Source organism: Equus caballus, chromosome 9 (assembly GCF_041296265.1).
Source record: "Equus caballus isolate H_3958 breed thoroughbred chromosome 9, TB-T2T, whole genome shotgun sequence".
NCBI classification, from domain to species: Eukaryota; Metazoa; Chordata; class Mammalia; order Perissodactyla; family Equidae; genus Equus; species Equus caballus.
Genome location: NC_091692.1, coordinates 55,311,999 through 55,327,674, shown reverse-complemented (window position 1 = coordinate 55,327,674; position 15,676 = coordinate 55,311,999). Strand labels below are relative to the sequence as shown.

The 15,676-nt window shown below is 37.6% G+C and overlaps 2 pseudogenes; both read left to right on the top strand.

The window, feature by feature from the left end:
• The first annotated feature begins 781 nt into the window (after positions 1 to 781).
• LOC138915563 (ligand-dependent nuclear receptor corepressor-like protein pseudogene) lies at positions 782 to 5,852 on the top strand (annotated as a pseudogene).
• A 1,175-nt stretch (positions 5,853 to 7,027) lies between these two features.
• Positions 7,028 to 15,309, top strand: LOC138915585 (large ribosomal subunit protein uL15m-like; annotated as a pseudogene).
• The last annotated feature ends 367 nt before the right edge of the window (positions 15,310 to 15,676 follow it).

Here is a 15,676-nt window from a genome sequence, read left to right as displayed (position 1 = left end):
AGGGCAATAATGAAAAGTGTTCTAGAGAGAGCAAATACAGTGATTGTTGTAGCTTCTTATTTACCCTAAATGATCACTTAAAGTGTATAAGTACATTATAATCTATAACAATGTTAAAGAAAATATATAGCTAACAGAAGTTGGCAAGTAGAAGGAGCAAAGAAGTGTGAGAGGTTAGGTGTGTAAGTATCTTCATCTCGCACAGAGTGAGGAGCTAATGTATAATTTTGAAAGTTGAAAATCCAAAAAAACAGATGTTTGAAGTACTTACCTTATTTAAATTATACGGTTTATCATAAAATAACTAAAATACTAAGAGGAAATAGTTTAAATTATCTAAATCCTCACCTGTCATAAGTGAATCCACAATGTCAAAAATTGATAAAACAATTAGTGATTGAGATCCTTTAATTTATAAATATGGAGGCAGTCACCGGAAGAAATAAAAAACAAAGTGAAAAGTAATTGCCTGTGGAGAACTTTTGTCCCTCATTATTATTTTGTATGACTTGATTTTTTTCATAACAAATGTATGCGTTAGTATACTTTAATAAAATTAAAACAGAAACTATTTAACTGCGAATGAAGGCCTTGAAGTCAGGGCCAAGCTTTGATACAACTGGGTAGGTTTTGTCGAGGTGACATTTATTTCCAGCCCCTTCCCGTGCCCTCTGATTGGCTCTCTCGGAATTGGTTTTCTCCCAGTATCAAAGGGATTCACTGCCCTCCTGCCCCTGGCTTCCTCCCGCCTTCACTGAGGAAAAGCACATCTCTGGTTGTTTTCTGCTCCTCAACTTTGATCATTACAAAATGAGTCTATTCTTGGTCTCATTCTTAAAATGATTTGTTTTTGGCGCTCCGGGGCTCGCGCCCCTGCCTCGTGCCTGCGCCGCTCGTATGTAAATGAGGGCGCGTGACGCGGGACGCGGATGGACAAGGGAAGAGAGAGAGTGGCCGCTGCCCTCGCCGCCCGGTGCTGGAGCCCTCGGTGCGCGGCGGAGAGGAGAGGATGCCGGCGGGAACTCGACTCTTGGCGCCACCGTCTCATGCACTGTGTAGGTTTTGAGAGTATTTTAGAAGGGCTTTATGGACCACGGCTACGAAGAGCCCTGAGTTTATTTGAAGGATTGTCTACCATCTCTTGATTCTTCACAGTCAACACCAACAGAGAAACTGTCATCTCAGGGCCAGTCCAACACTGAAAGACTGAATGCCAAGCAGAAAATTAGCTAAATGCACTCTTTCGAAAGAAAGACCTTCCTCAGAACTGTGATCCTAACATTCCCCTAGTTGCTCAGGAATTAATGAAAAAGATGATACGTCAGTTTGCAATTGAGTATATTTCAAAAAGTGGTAAAATTCAAGAGAATAGAAATGGTTCAATTGGACCAAGTCTAATATGTAAAAGTATTCAAATGAATCAAGCAGAAAACTCCCTTCAGGAAGAACAGGAAGGCCCCTTAGACCTCACTGTGAATCGAATGCAAGAACAAAATACTCAGCAAGGGGATGGAGTGTTAGATCTCTCTACAAAGAAAACCAGCATAAAATCTGAAGAGTCGTCCGTATGCGATCCTTCTTCTGAAAATTCAATGGCTGGGAGACTACAGAGAAACAGAGAGGACTATGTGGAGAGAAGTGCTGAGTTTGCAGATGGTTTGCTCTCAAAAGCTTTGAAAGACATTCAGTCTGGAGCACTGGACAGAAATAAAGCAGGCATACCTCAAAAAACTTTACTTCTCCACTTAGAAGCCTTACCAGCAGGGAAGCCTGCATCTTTTAAAAACAAAGCTCGAGATTTCAGTGATAGTTACTCATATAAAGACAGTAAAGAAACTTGTGCAGTGCTGCATAAAGTAGCCCTGTGGGCAAGAGCTCAAGCAGAGCGCACAGAAAAAAGTAAACTCAATCTAATTTAAAGAAAAAAATGAAAGCCTACAATATGAAACTTCACGTCCTACTGTACAGTTAAAAATTCCTCAACTACGAGTAAGTTCTGTTTCAAAACCACAACCTGATGGTCCTGGTCTGCTGGATGTTATGTATCAAGTTTCCAAAACCTCTCCAGTCCTAGAAGGATCAGCTCTCCAAAAACTGAAAAATATACTCCCTAAACAGAAGAAAATAGAATGTTCTGGGCCCGTAACTCACTCAAGTGTTGACTCTTACTTTCTACCCGGGGACCTCTCTCCTTTGTGTCTTAATTCTAAAAATGGAACAGTTGATGGAACCTCTGAAAATACTGAAGATGGATTGGATCGAAAAGATAATAAGCAGCCCAGGAAAAAACGTGGCCGTTATCGGCAGTATGATCATGAAATAATGGAAGAGGCTATTGCAATGGTAATGAGTGGCAAAATGAGTGCTTCCAAAGCACAAGGAATTTATGGGGTACCTCACGGCACTTTAGAATACAAGGTAAAAGAAAGATCTGGAACACTGAAGACTCCTCCTCCGAAGAAACTCCGAGTACCAGACACTGGGTTATATAATATGACAGATTCAGGGACTGGCAGCTGCAAAAACAGCAGCAAGCCTGTGTAGATTACTTGTTAGGAAAATGTTTGTACGTGTGTTTGTGTGTGTGTGTGTATGTGCACAGGTGTGTGTTTGTGTGTCTATATACACACACGTGGGAATTACAGATGCTCACTCTGACAGGAGACATGAAATTTTGCAGTTGAAAAACCACTTACATGCCTTTTGAAAAAAAGTTTTATTCAGGGTTTTCACTGTGGACAGAATTATATAGTTGCTTACTTAATTCTGATAGTTTGTATTTAATCCTTGTATAAATAGGTGAAAAAGATTGAGGTTTTCTTTAGTAGTCAATAGCATAAAGCGTTGTGGGAAAACAAGTAATTGTCAAGTGAAACATTTTTATAGGTGAAAGACCACCCCAGCCATTCAGTTAAACCATCTTATAATGGAAATATGATATTAATAGTTTTTAAACATTTTTACCTAACATACTTAGAGTTACTGTAAGTACGTCAACCAACCAATCAGAGTTTAAATACGCAGCTATCTCCATACTAAGAAAAATTAATATATACAGTATTAGGACACTACAGTGCATTCTATGAAATATGAAATGCACTCAAGTGCATCCACCAGGAATAGACAAGAAAACCTTAAATGATATGTATAATGAAATTTAATATTTATCATTTAACAGTTGTTGTAGCAGGAAGTTGGGGTTTATAAGGTATACACTTTTTGAAAAAAACTGACACATTGTTAACCCCAGGAGCTATAAAATCCTTTAATATAAGATGGAATACTAAGAACAAAAAGTAATTTAAATTTAATTATTAAAATAATTTAATTTTGTTTTTCATTTGAAAAATAAGCTAATGTGTAAGATTAGAAAAGAAAGTTGGAATGCAACTTAGAGCATGTTTATAATGGGCACAGAAAAAGCTTGAGAATGATCATTTTGGTTTAAATGTGCTGGTTGGTTGATGTTATGACTACTTTAAATTTTAAGGATTGTGATAGACTCCTACTATTGAAAAACCTCAGTGTAACTTTAATATATTTGCTGCTGTGACATTTCAAAACATTTTCAGTTTATCAAAAATGAATTACAGATTTCATTTTGGTGGGCGATACATTATCGTTTTGCTAATAACCAAATTTGCAGTTTGTTCAGGGTCTTAAATGGATTTACAAATATTTAACACTGAAGCTGTTTTGAACTTTCAGTAATGTAAACTCTACTAATTGGGCAGTTAGAAGCTGGGCAGTGCATTTTAACTTTTACTAGCCTCATAAAAGAGACCAGTAATTTTTATATAGCAGTTTTAAAATGTGGTTCAGAGTATCCATGTTGGATTTATGGAGTATGCCGTTTTAGTGGTAAAATGTTATAAAGCATGTGCCTCCATATAAAGATTGGGGATTTGCTTCATATGTTCACAGTTCTCCGAGTGCCCCTTTGCTCTGTTAAAAGTCAGGTTCTGATCATTTTTCTAAGCCAGTTTTCCTAAGTCCAAAAGGAATACTTAAAGCTGAATTTAAAAAATAAGTGCACCTTGTCAAATACTTGTGTTTTTACACTTGTGTTTGTGTGTATCTAATAATCACATATACATGTAATACTAAAGAGATTTTCAGCTATTACATTGAAAAACTGCTTACATATGTATAAGGAAACTGAAGAGAGGGAAATACACAACCAAGTAGATATTTGGTCTCTTCGATCTATACTGAACCCTCTTCAGCAATTAATGTTACCTGCATGCTAGGGTATGAATCCTCTCGCTCTTTTTTATTCCCCCAAGAAAGTATACATAATAGATTGCAAAACAGCAGATGTCAGGGTCATCTTTCTTTTTAAAGAATTAAGCCATATTTTGTGAGGGCCAGAACTTGGATGATTTAATGTATTTCCCCTCCCCGCCCCCCGCGCCCCCAGTGAAAAGCAAAGTTAATGTTTCAACACAATTTTATTGACCTCATTATACAGAATTTTACTTGCAAAAATTTGGGGGCTTGAAGGCATTACATAATATTTATATTGTATTGAGCTTTTTTATTCCTCACACTATATTTACATTAATAAATTGATTGAGAAGTTTATAGTAAAGGGATACTTACAGAACACTTTTATATCATTTAAAAGATGACCTGACCAAAAACTTGACAGGATTCATAAAATCAGGGATCATTTTGCTATTGACTTCACAGTGCTCAGTAGTTTTATAGGTAATATTATAGTTAATTTGCCGCGTTTTAGTACTTGTATTATTTATTTTTGGTCAGAAATAGTAAATTAAATATTTTTTGATAGTTTGTAGGTAATGATCAACTCCTAACTTTTAAGATTTTTTTATTTTTTCCTTTTTCTCCCCAAAGCCCCCCGGTACATAGTTGTATATTCTTCGTTGTGTGTTCTTCTAGTTGTGGCATGTGGGACGCTGCCTCAGCGTGGTCTGATGAGCAGTGCCATGTCCGCGCCCAGGATTCGAACTAACGAAACACTGGGTCGCCTGCAGCGGAGCGCGCGAACTTAACCACTCGGCCACGGGGCCAGCCCCCAACTCCTAACTTTTAAAAGAAACAAAATGTTTCTAGTTACTGAGTTCACTTTTGATCATACAAACTTGGAAAGGCAGGGAAATTTATGGCTTCCCCTTCCCCCCAGTGATTCCATTAAGATATTCTCTATGTTAAACTTTCAAAGTACTTTATAAATTTAGTTACCAGTTATTACTTATTAATTGACAATTTTCTGAAAAATCCAGTTTCAGCAGACTTTTAATGAAGGTGAAAGCAACCATTATGTGCTTTCTACTTATTTGAATGTTCCTCAAGTATTTTATATTTTAAAAAAAAAAGAAGGAAAAGAAAAAACGGTGCCTCTGTTTTTAGAAAACTACTGCTCAGTAAAGTTGTTTAAACCATTTCTGGTAGCTAATGATAATTTTATATTAAATTGTATACTAACTTTAGTGAGACTGATTTTTTTAGTTGTTTACAGTACAAATACTTGTATTTGTTTTTTAATTGCAGTATTTCCATTGTCACAGTAATTTAGTAAAACTCTGGCTGCCTTGATTTTGACAGATTTTGTTAATATAAACTGATTGTTAGGCAATTAGTTATATTTATGCATAAATCAATTGCTCTATGATTCATGAATTATTTATTACAATATTTTCTAATGAATTCATGTATCTGTCTTGTGTTGTACTGTAATTCTGTTCCTACTTTGTGTTGTTATATATCTAAATCTGATTGTATGAATTTTAATTGTTCAGTTAACGTGTTTCTAGGTTGTAATTTGTAGTAAAGCTCTTCAGTGCTTTTGCACTTAAATTTAAAAAATAAATAAAAAATAAAAATGATTTGGTTTTGGCTCATGGTAAAAATCAGTAATAATCTAATAACTGAAATTCCCTTCCTCCTCCTGTTCCCATCCCTGCCAAATATTATTTAATGTGTGATCTCATTTAGGGAGATTAGATGGGAGAGTTTTATATGCATGTTTTTGTTTTTTAATCTCAGAAACAGAGGGTTAAATTGATCAGATGCTTCACTGCACGGTGTATTAGTATTACGGTTCATACCAAGTACCTCATGTGATAAATTTATCCCCTTTTATTTTCATCCCCCTCTCTCATTCTCTACCCACCTTGAGAATTTTAACTCTAAATAATGAGCTCAAAAGAATTCATCTCTGTTGGCAGACTGTTAAGGCACTGGGATAGGTAGGGGAAAATTATTTGGGAGTGTGTGAGAAAGAGGCCTTCCCAAGGAACTTCAAATTACACCATCTTTACAGGGCTTGTTTTATTCTTTTTACGTAATGATTCAGTAGTCACTATCAACTGGGACTGGAATTAGGATGGACTTTAAATCTCTTGTTGAGATGTTTTCTTATGGCAAGGTCTCATTAACATCATTTAAACAGAGTATAGCACAACACCCCAAGCAGGTGGGTGCTTAGTAAGTATTATCATGCAGTGATAATGATGATGTAAAACTATAGGCTTCAGGTAAGGGTTGATGACTTATTCACCACACACCTTAAACTACATTCTTAAAACACAGATGAAACTCATTAAATTATTTTGACAGTTTTATATGCTTCATCAACATGTTGGATATGGGATAAACAAACGGCCTACAATTAACTACAAACAATTATTTCCACTATTATTAACGGATGTTCACCAATAGCATTATATAACCTACACAACAAAGAGCATCTACTTGCAAGAAATGCAGCACATTGTTTTTTATTTCCTGTATCTCATTTATTCAATACACATTTTTTCCATGAGAAACATTATTGGTGTTAACACTCATCCAAAAGTTCATTACTTAATGCAAACGATTTTCTAGGTAGAGAAAAAAATTGTATATATTTCTGTAGATGAGGGCACATTTTGCAACATATTTTGTAATTTTCCTCTCAGAAGTATGAAAATTCTAAAGAAAAGATTATGAAATATATTGAAGTGAAACCTCTTAAAGGCAGGAACTAGCTTATTTTTTTTCAGTATTTTCTTTTGTACTTCTAAATAGAGTCTGGACTTTATCTTCACATTGTTTTATAGAACTCATATATCTGTATTTTTCTTGAATTTGCATTATTAGGTCCACAAGAGACGTACTTTTTTTTTTTAACTTTTATAAAATACTCAATTTGGGAAAGTCTGTCCTACTCGATTTCAAACAACGTGGGAGCGAGATCTTGTTTGACTTCATCCACGTATATTTTTCAGTAACAGGTTTCAGTGTCTTGCTGATAAATATTGCTTAAATAAAGCATGAATGCAAATTTTTCTTTCTGTAGTATTTTATACTTGTTTTAAAATAAGTTGAAAAGGGTTTAATTAAACATAGAAGTAGCTCCCCTCCAAAAATTTCTCTCCTTCACTATTTGTGATCACTAAGAGGAACCAGAAAGAAAACTCCCCAGCGAGACAAGTGAAATATAAAAAGAATAAGAGAAAGAAAAAGAAAGGAACCTTGTTTTCTATACCACATTCACTTAAGACAAAAATAGGGAAGCTATTTTTTAGCTTGAAAATAATGTTATGTGTTCTATGCTGCAGATATTCAATTTTATATCCTAGGAAACACTACTGTTCTACTAGGAGGCAGTGTAAGTGTGAGTCCTGGCTCTGCCGCTTGTTGTGAGACCTTGGTCAAGCTACCCGACCTTGCCAACCCTTACCGTCCCGGTCCGTAAAAGGTAGTAACATCTACCTCCACAAGCTATTGATCGAATAAGGCTGACAACACAGCGATGACACGTGCCAAGCGCTCCTATGGCACCTGTCATCACGAGCAGCTCAGTGAAGTTCGTATCTCAGCGACTCGGTGGGTCAATGCAGTACACGTAGAAGCACACTGATGGGAATGCGTAGGTTGAATTTCATTACACAGGTTAGTATTAGCCAGGCATTTTACTAGCTGGACTCTGAGTATTGTTTAATCTCACTGTGTTTGATTAGCCAAATTCAAAATTAGTAATTCTGCGCTCAGGTTATCTCATTCTCCACGGCGCGGTCAGAGAAGACGCTGCCTCTTGAGGACCGCAGACCGCAGCGTTTGCAGTGCGCGTTTGCTGTGGCGGAAGAGAACACCGGACGTTCAAGCCCGGGCTCAAGCCACGATCTCTCAAACCATGAAGACATCCGCAGCGAATTTACAAAAAAAAAAAAAGGCAGAGCAACACCGACATGTCAGTCTTCTAAAGCTTCCGAAGCCGCTGCCGGATTCCAGGGCGCTGGCGCGCTCGCGGCACTGCGACAGGGGCGGGGCCGCAGCCGTAAAGCAGCGCCCCAGACCACGTGGGCTCCGACGCGGCCCGGTGCCCTTGGAGGCTCTTGCTGGGGGGTCATGGCAGGTTCGGTGCAGGGCAGTGGGTCCAGGGCTCTGGACCTGCTCCGGACCCTGCCCCGGGTTAGCCTGGCCAACTTAAAGCCGAATCCGGGCTCCAGGAAACTGGTAAGTGGCTGGTGGCGTTGCGGGCAAGCGCTGGCGCACGGGGCGATGGAAGCGGCCCTGCACTGCCCGCGCTTTCCGGGGACTGCTTACTCCAGAGGGTATTGGGATGGAGGTAGGGTTTCTGAGTCCCTGTTCTCCTTAACTGCAGAGGAAAATCTTCTCGCGTGGTGTCAACTCGTAATACGGTTTATGCTTAAAAGCATAATTATGCTAGGGCGTAGGAGCGAAGTCGCACTGCAAAATGATTGTCCCGTTCAAAATTGGAATTAAAATGAAGGACTTTTCCAGTATAGCTTCATGGGAAAGAGTTGAATTGATTTATTCCGTTAGATGTCTCTTCAAATCACTAAATACAGCCAGAAAAGCTGTTAGGTGACGTACTGTAATTTTGAAAATCAGTTCGTTGCCTTCGTGAAGTGACAGGAAGTAAATTAAGAAAAATGTTTTCTTTATAAATTAATCTTTAAATAAAATAATGTATGGGTAGCAATGACATATTTACAATTCCAAAATAGAATTTCTTAACTATCATGTAAGCTTTGTTTGTTGTGGATGTTTAACTCTAGGTTTTTTTCCGTTCGAGCCTGTTGTAGAACCCTTATCCCCATCCCATCCTTGGAAGTTTGCCTTTGAAACACAGCTTGCACTTTGGTTGCAAGAATTAGGTACATCTTCAGAGGCAAAGATGCTGATTTAGAGTGTTTGGACGCTAGAGCAGCTAGGACAGTGCTTGGCACAAGGTAGTGTTAGCTAGTACTGGTTGGTTGGATGAATAAATGGTGTAACAAAAAATATACAACGAAAAGATGAGATACAGTTTATAAAAAGGCATCTGTAGATCATAAAACTTTGTTCTTTCCTTTAGGAAAGACGACCGAGGGGGCGGAGAAGAGGTAGAAGATGTGGCAGAGGCGACAGATAAAGGAGAACGACAGAGAGGAACCCGGCCCCGACTGGGCTTTGAGGGAGGCCAGACTCCATTTTACATACAAATCCCAAAATACGGGTTTAATGAAGGACATAGGTAGGTTGTTCTGCTTTTTAAAGTAGAAAGCCCTGTTTTTCGCTGAGAATCACCTAAAAAATAGCTTGGTAGAAATTGATAGTCACTTTGAAGCAAACTTTTGCCCCTGTTCCTCTGAAGCATCTTTAGTCGTGCAATTAGTTTGGAATAGCAGGGAAAAAAGCCCAGACATTGAGCCTGCAAAATGGAGATAATGATGCCTGCTCTCCTGGTTGTTTAGAGGCTTAGCAATAATATATATAAAAACCTGGCTCATTGTGATTACCCAATAAATGACAACTACGATGGTTACTTTGAGTTCCATTAATGCATAATTCAGATAGTGGGTTAAATTTTCCCCAAATTTGTTTGTTGATTTGTGTAAATGAGTGAAGTAAAATGCTTAAGAGGCAAAGTATTTTTAGCAAAATAAAGGAAATACTGGTTTTGTGTCGTTACCAAAAATCAAGCAGTATAACGTTTCTGTTGTAGTCAGGAGGGTCTTATTTTGTTACCATCTAAATTGTTGGAGGAAAATAGAGAACAAAACTTTTAAGTTGATGTGGAGAACTTAAGAGGAAGAGAGTTGAGTTTTCCAACTGTTACTTTCTTGTTTTGTAGCTTCAGACGCCGGTATCAGCCTTTGAGTCTCAACAGGCTGCAGTGTCTTATTGATTTGGGTCGAGTTGATCCTACTCAGCCTATTGACTTAACCCAGCTTGTCAATGGGAGAGGTGTGACCATCCAGCCATATAAAAGGGATTATGGTGTCCAGCTGGTAGAGGAGGTAAGTCTGGATTAGTATTTTTGGAGTTAGATAGGAGGCTATTTCTGATTTTCATATAATCTATACTCTGCCTCCTTTGTTTTTATCCCTTTTGAATTGTTATAACCATTACATAGTGGTGATTGTGTTTATACTCAGTTGTGGTTTTAGAAAGCCAGCATGATCACGTCGAGGGGCCTCTGTTCCCATGGTCCGGGAATGCTCTTCTCCCGTGTGTCCGTTCAGCTTGTTCCCTCCCTCCCTTTGGTTCTCTGTTCAGATCTGATAATATCAGAAAGGTCTTTTTTGATTTTCTTTTATAAAGGAACACTCAGCCCCCACCCGCTTCCCCCACAGTCGTACTCTGTCTGCATTACTCTGCCCGAAGTATTTTTTCTTTGAATATATGAACACCTGACATTTATTACTAAGTAATGCATTTATTTTTCACTGTCTTCCTCAGTGTGATGTAAGTTCTTTGAGAGCAGGTACTGTGATTCATTCCTATGTTTGCAATATTGGAAATATTGGCTCATGATAATAACTCAGTATTTATGGAAGAAAGGGATCAAATCCAATTCTAATCGCAGTAAAGGACTTTTCTATTTATAGACATTGGCCAGGCATTTCATAAGCAAATAAACGGGTTGTTAATTAACTGCTCCTCCTCCTTGTTGTCAGTAATGTAACTGTGTGAGTAACTTAGTGTCCACTAGAGGGAGGCATATGTTTATGGAAAAACCTTTTAGATTCCTTTGAAAAAGTAAACCTTACGGATAAAGGATTTTCAAATAAGATGATTTGAAGATAGATTACCAAATATGCGATTAAGTCTCAGTATCCTACTCTGGGTGTATAAGGGAATGCACATGTAAATTGACATGGAAAAATCCGTGACCTCTTCAGCTGTTAAACTGCGCATCCCAGCAACTCACAGGTATGTGTCTATTAAACTAACAAAAATAATCCTGAAAACGACACCAGGGCAGTGGTTGTGTAAGTACAGTTCCACATCGTTTACAGCTCTGTAAATTGATTTCCGATTTGTAGTAAATAGTGGATAATAAGACTTTCTGATCCTTCAGCATAAAATTACCAATTTGGAAAGACATGTTTTCAAGGAAAAACAAAATAAACCTAACTGATAGAAAGACATTCCTAAAAATGCTTTTATAATACTTAAAATACTGCAACTAACCCCAATGTCCAAGGATGGGGAGTGGTCAAGCAATCTATGGAATAGTAATTAAAAATCACAAATTATAGGGGCTGGCCCTGTGGCCTAGTGGTTAAGTTTGGCGCCCTCCCCTTCTGTGGCCTGGGTTCAGTTCCTGGGTACAGACCCACACCACTCGTCGACGGCCATGCTCTGGCAGCAACCCGCAGACAAAATAGAGAAAGACGGGCAACAGATGTTAGCTCAGGGTGAATCTTCCTCAGCAGAAAAAAAAAAAAAAATCACAAATAATATGGCAAGACCTTACTTTATTGAGTCAAACGTACCATAATTATTAAAATGCAGGTCGGTATCATAGATGGAAAAAGTGTATCTTAGAATTGATGGAATATTTTTTAAATATATTAAAGGTTCATAATTAATAAAAGGAACTTGATTGGGAGCCAGCTTGTTTCAACCACACCAAAATAGGAAAAAATTCTTATCACTACAAAAAGAATGGTAATGATGCCATCTTTTTATTTTTGTCAGAATCTGTTTTGAAATTAAAATATAGCACATCCTAACTAAAGTGATCAAAAGTAGAACTTAAAAAAGTTCAGGACTACATTTTTCAGTGTTGACCATGGTAGGGAAAGGTAAACTTATTTTCTGTCAGTTTAGAGGCTGTAGTAAAGTCAATAATGAATGCAAAGTGAATTTCTGTTGTCCTTTGCTCCCTTTTTTCTTAGAGGGGGTGACCCCTCCAAAGCTCAGATATTTTATTCTTTCGCTGATTCTAGCCCACTCGTCCCCCTCTTTAACCTTCTCTTGGCCTCTTGCTTGTTAAGGGATAGGAAGATAAGTCATGATCTGTATCCTACAGCATAATGTTGTGGTTAAGAACACATACTGTGGCTGGACTGTCTGGGTTAGAATCCTAGCTTTGTGATTTTGGGCAAGGTATTTAACCTATCTGTGCTTCAGTTTCCCCATCTGTGAAGTTGGTTTAGCAATAATCCTGTCATAGGGTTGTTATGAGGGTTAAACAGCCAACTATTACCGAAGTACTGGGAATGGGTGCTTATATTGGTGTCTACGAAATACATCAAGTGAAAATATAGTCATCTCTGCTCACAGGGAAGGAAAATTGGTAAAAGAAGGGGGCCTAGAAAATGTAAAAGAATTTGATGTTATTTGATAGGACCTGGAAGCAGAAGTCTTTGAAGTAGGAATTGCTGTTACATTGTGGGCATTTTGGAGGAGGAAACACAGTGTAAAAAGGAAGCTTGCCATAGTTAATTTACTTTTAGCCAAGCTAGCTACTCACAGACTATTTTGACGTGTTACAGGGTGCTGATACCTTTAAGGCGAAAGTTAATATTGAAGTACAGTTGGCTTCGGAACTAGCCATTGCTGCAATCGAAGAGAGTGGTGGTGTCGTTACTACAGCCTTCTGTGATCCCAGAAGTCTGGGTAAGCTTGCTCCGCAGTCATTTTCTTCTCTCCCTCTTTGTCTCATGCTGGCTGCATGTGAGGATTGTAAAAGTCCTCATGGCTGTTTGACTTGCCGTTTGGACACCTCTGTTTTCTGTTTCAGGATTTCTTATTAGTGCTGTGGCTGGTGGGGCTCTGTCCTCTGATAGACCTCAGCCAGTAGGTCATAAAAAGGTTTTGTTTTTGTTTTTGAACACAGGGCTTAAATACAATGTTACCTATGTCTAGAAACTCACTAATGGTTGGTAACCCAGGAGTAACTCTGACTTTCAAGATACAAACTTTTGAAAATTAAGCATTTCCATTTGTTTACTTAAAACAAGCTTATTTAATTAAAAGAGTTCTTGGAATTAAGTTCTCATCTTGGTCATATTTAAAAATTAATGATTATAAAATACCATTATTAAAAGAAAACCATCATGTAAATAAAATAGTCAACATTTGCCTTTCTCTTTTTTTAATTTAAAAATTGTTTTAGAAATTCTATGCAAACCTGTTCCATTCTTTCTGCGTGGACAACCCATTCCAAAACGAATGCTTGCACCTGAAGCACTGGTGCCGTATTATACTGATGCAAAGAATCGTGGTGACCTGGCGGATCCGGCCAAATTTCCTGAAGCAAGACTTGAACTCGCCCAGAAGTATGGTTATATTTTACCTGACGTTACTAAAGATGAACTCTTCAAAGTTACTACTCGAAAGGACCCAAGGCAGATTTTCTTTGGTCTTGCTCCTGGACGGGTGGTGAATATGGCAGATAAGAAAATCCTGAAACCTACAGAGGAGAATGTCCTCAAGTATTACAGCTCATGAATTCCCTTCCAAGAAAGCAGAGTTGGAAAAGAGGACTGGAAAAGGAGGCCATGCGATAAAACAAAGAATTGGTGCGGTCACTGTGTTTGAGTGATGTCTACGACCTGGCTCTCAATAATACTTTCATCTTGGTCATTGTATTATTTCTTATCATAGTCATTGTCAAGGAAAGTCTGCCTAGCAATGGCTTAAACAAATTAGTTTTTTTCTTATTTTTTATCACCTAAGAAGAATTGGTAGTGACGGTAATAGCCATAGCAGTTCAATAATCTTGCAGTTTCTGTATCTGCAATTCTCATGGCCTCTCCCCAAGACCCTAAGATGATCACCATGGCTCCAGTAAGAATAACCTTAAAGGGCAGGAAGAAGCGGGGAGAATGGTTCAAGCTATAGCTGCCCTGTTCATAAGGAAGCAAAAGTTTTCTCATGACCACCCCTTGCAGACTTTCATATACATCTTATTATCCATAGCTGTGTCATTTGATTCCCTCTAAGGGCAATGAGGCTGACGCACTGAGACTTAACTATGCCTGCCTCTACAGTTGGTAGATGGGAGAGGCAGAACATCCTTGGGGATGGAAATTGATTAGCCAACCACTAAGGACTGCCAACGTCATCAAAAAAGTTATTCATTCAGTATATATTTGTTGAATGTCAAGTATTCTAGGTTCTATTTAAATAACATAATATACATATATTTTATAGGGTACTTGATATTTACAAAATATATTTTTATAAATATAAAATAATTAAAAATACTTTAGAAAAGGTGCACTACTTCAAAAAAAGATCATAATAGAAGTTTTCAATGTACATTTTTTAAAATGTGCTTTCAAAAACCGTACCTAGGCATTCTGGAAAATGTAATGAAAACAGGTATTGCAGTTTGAATGGTACTACGCTAGAAAACAGAAGTAAATAGTTGTAGCAAAAACTTGTAGATATAAAGATGTTTCTGTGAGAACATAAAGGGCTGATGTACCCATAATGCACATGACAGAGGGTTTAACAATGTGCTGCCAGGCACCGTAGCTTTTATATACTCGTTGATCCGTTGCTGCTGCTATTAAGTTGGTTTTTCTTACTAACGCAATAGGATAGACTTAGGGTAGATGATAATAACACATTGTGTTCTGTGAGACAATATTGGGCCGTGGAAAAGAGAAAATTAAAAGGGGCGATTTAATTTTGAAGTTACATATATGATCCTGAAAGAGATAGAGAAACAACAGGAATAGTATTATCTTATAATAGCACATCTATTTATTTGGTAAATTTAAGACAACTGTTTAATAGTATCTTTATTATGTTCAAGATTATCATTATTATGTTTAAGATATTATTATTATGTTTTTAAGACATAATTTTCACTCTGAGCTCATTAGTAACAGTATAACAAAAGTTGAGGCAAATTCATTTTTGTTTTCAATCTGAAAAAAGTCACTTTTGGAAGTTTCAAGAATGGAAAAAGTGCTATAAATGTGTTTCATTAAATTGTTCTTTTAAAAATGTATTTTGAAAGTCTACAACAATGTATGAACACACCATTTTACTATTAATTTCTTCTCCTGTACATATCCGTGAGACCAGAATAAAAATGGACTATTTTCCTGGCTAGATATGCATTTATTTCATAAAGGAGCTCCTAATTGCGAAAATACTTGGGTGAAACCATCATCTCCATTCTCTGGATCCATTCCCAACGTCAGATGGAGAGACGAATGTGACTGGATTTCACCTGTTCAGCTTGTAACCCCAACCTTTGTCTCCACTTGGAATAAAGTTGTGTACTTTCGCTATCAAAAGGAACTTCCCATTCACCATCTGGCCCTTCAGCAGTCCCCTAAGCACTAAAAATAGAAGTAAGACTAAACGGGTGAAATTAATTTTAATGATTTGTTTTACTTAAGCCAGTATTTCCAAGTATTGTCATTTCAATATGTACGTAGTGTACACTTAGTAATGAGATATTTGA